The following is a 2,500-nucleotide window of genomic DNA, read 5'->3' as shown; positions in this document are numbered from 1 at the left end:
TGGGGGGTTTTTTAAAAACCCCCCTTTTTTTTCCCACCCTTTTGGTTTTTGGGGGAAAAAAGGGGGGGGGGGGGGGAAGAAAAAAAAATTTTTTTTTAAAATTTTTTAAAGGGGGCCCCCAAAAAAACCCCTTATTTTTTGGGGGGGGGGGAAAAAAATTTTTTTTTAAAAAAAAGGGGTTTTTTTGGAAAACCCCCAAAAAAACCCCCCAAAAAAAAAAAAAAAACCCAAAAAAAAAAAAAACCCCAAACCCCCAAAAATTTTTTAACCCCCAAAAAACCCCCAAATTTTTCCCCCAAAAAAAAAAACCCCCCAAAAAAAAAAAAAAAAACCCCCCTTTCCCCGGGGAAAAAAAGGAAAAAAAAAAAAAAAAAAAAAAAGGGAAAAAAAAGGCCGGGAAAAAACAAAAAAAAGGGGGGGGAAAAAATTGGGGGGAAAAAAAAAAAAAAAAGGGGGGGGGGGGGGGGGGGAAAAAAAAAAAAAAAAAAAAAAAAAACCCCCCCAAAAAAAAAAAAAAAAAAAAAAAAAAAAACCACCAAAAAAATTTCAAAAAAACCCCCTCGTCAAAAAACCCCAATTTTTTTTAAAAAAAAAATTTTTTTTAAAAAAACCCCCCCCCCCCCAAACCCGGGGGGGGGGGGGTTTTTTTTTTTAAAAATTTTTTTTTTTTTTTTTTAAAACCAAATTTTTTTTAAAAACCCAAAAAATTTTTTAAAAAAATTTTTTTTAATTTTTTTTTCTTTTTTTTTCCCTTTTTTTTTTTTTTTTTTTTTTTTTTTTTTTTTTTTTTTGTTTTTTTTTTCTTTTAAATTTTTTTTTTAAAATTTTATTTTTTAAAAAATTTAAATAAAAAAAATTTTTTATATATATATTTTTTTTTTTTTTTTTTTTTTTTTTTTTTTTTTTTTTTTTTAAAAAAAAAAATTTTTTTTTAAAAAAAAAAAATTTTTTTTTTTTTTTTTTTAAAAAAATATATTTTTTTTTTAAAAAATAAAAAAAAAAAAAAAAAAATTTTTTTTTGTGGGGGGGGGTTTTTTTTTTTTTTTTTTTTGTTTTTTGGTTTTTTAAAAAAAAATTTTTTTTTTAAAAAAAAATTTTAAAAAAATATTTTTTTTTTTTTTTTTTTGTTTGTTTTTTTTTTTTTTTTTTAAAAAAATAAAATATTTTTTTTTTTTTTTAAAAAAGGGAAAAAAAAAAAAAAAAAACCCCCCCCCCCCACACACAAACCCCCCCCCCCCCAAAAAAAAAAACAAACACACACACACCCCCCCCCCCAAAAAAAAAAACCCCCCAAAACAAAAAAAAAAAAAAAAAATATATATAAAAAAAATTTTTTATATATTTTTTAAAATAAAAAATTTAAAAAAAAAAAATTTTTTTTTTTTATAATTTGAATCAATTTTTTTTAAATTTAATTTTTTTAATTAAAAAAACAAAAAAAAAAAAAAAAAAAAAAAAATTAAAAAAAAAAAAAAAAAAAAAAAAAAAAAAAAAACAAAAAATTTTTTTTTTCCCAAAAAAAAGGGGGAAAAAAAAAAAATTTTTTTTTTTTTTAAAAAAGGGTTAAATTTTTTTTGGGTTTTTTTAAAAAAAAAATTTTTTAAAACGGGGGTTTTTTTTTAAAAAAAAAAATTAATAGCATAGCAAATTTTATTTTTAGAATCATCAAATTAAAAAATTATCAGTTAGGTTAAAACCCCTTTTTACATTGGTTCTTGGGGCATGTCTCGAATTTATTAAGGGGAAAGTGTATGAGTTTCCTCATGTTTGGGGTGATGGGTGGGTGGTTTTCGAGAAAAGAGAGGAAGAGAAAAAAAAAGAAAAGGGGGAGAGAGAGAGAGAGAGGAGAGGGCGAGGAGAGAGGAAAAGAGGAAGAGAGGAGGACGAGAGAGAGAAGGGGAGAGAGGAAAGGGAAAAGGGGGAGAAAAGAGAGGGAGAGGGGAAAAGGGGGGGGGGGGAAAGGGGAAAGGGAATGGAGGTGGGAGGGGGGAAATAGAAAAAAGGAGAGGAGGATTTGGGTGGGTTTGTTGTGGTGCCCTTGATTGTTTTTTTAGTTATTTGATTTTGGTGGGGTTGGGGTTTTCTAATGAAAATACGTCCCCTTTTTATTTTTGCCGGGAAAAACCCCGTTTGTCCTAGGCAAAAAGGGCCCGGTTTGAAGGCTTCAAACGGAAGTTTAAACCCCTGGGGTCTGGGGCTCCTGGTTTTTTTTTACTTCCATAAAAGCCCTTAAAATTTCCCCCCAGGGGAATCAAAACCCCCATTTTTTCCGGGGGGAAAACCCCGGGGAAACTTCGGGAATTGGGCGGGGTTCTCCAGTTTTCCCCAAAGGTTGGAAACCCCGGGGGGAGGAAAACCCCCGGGAGGCAAAAGGCTGGGGTTAAAGGGGGTTTTAGCCAATTAAATTAAAGGGGGGTTTTTATTTTAATTTTAAGATAGTATTGATGAAGGGTAGTATTTATGCGAGGCTTAAATTTTCCCAAAATTTATTTACGATAAT

At 28.8% G+C, this 2,500-nt stretch overlaps 1 pseudogene; it reads right to left on the bottom strand.

The window, feature by feature from the left end:
• Positions 1 to 2,500, bottom strand: part of LOC119598065 — a 14,527-nt pseudogene that overhangs the window by 6,385 nt on the left and 5,642 nt on the right.

The sequence above is a fragment of the Penaeus monodon genome, chromosome 40 (genome assembly GCF_015228065.2).
Source record: "Penaeus monodon isolate SGIC_2016 chromosome 40, NSTDA_Pmon_1, whole genome shotgun sequence".
Lineage (NCBI taxonomy): Eukaryota > Metazoa > Arthropoda > Malacostraca > Decapoda > Penaeidae > Penaeus > Penaeus monodon.
The sequence above is the reverse complement of the archived record's forward strand: the minus strand, read 5'-3'. Positions and strand labels throughout refer to the sequence as shown.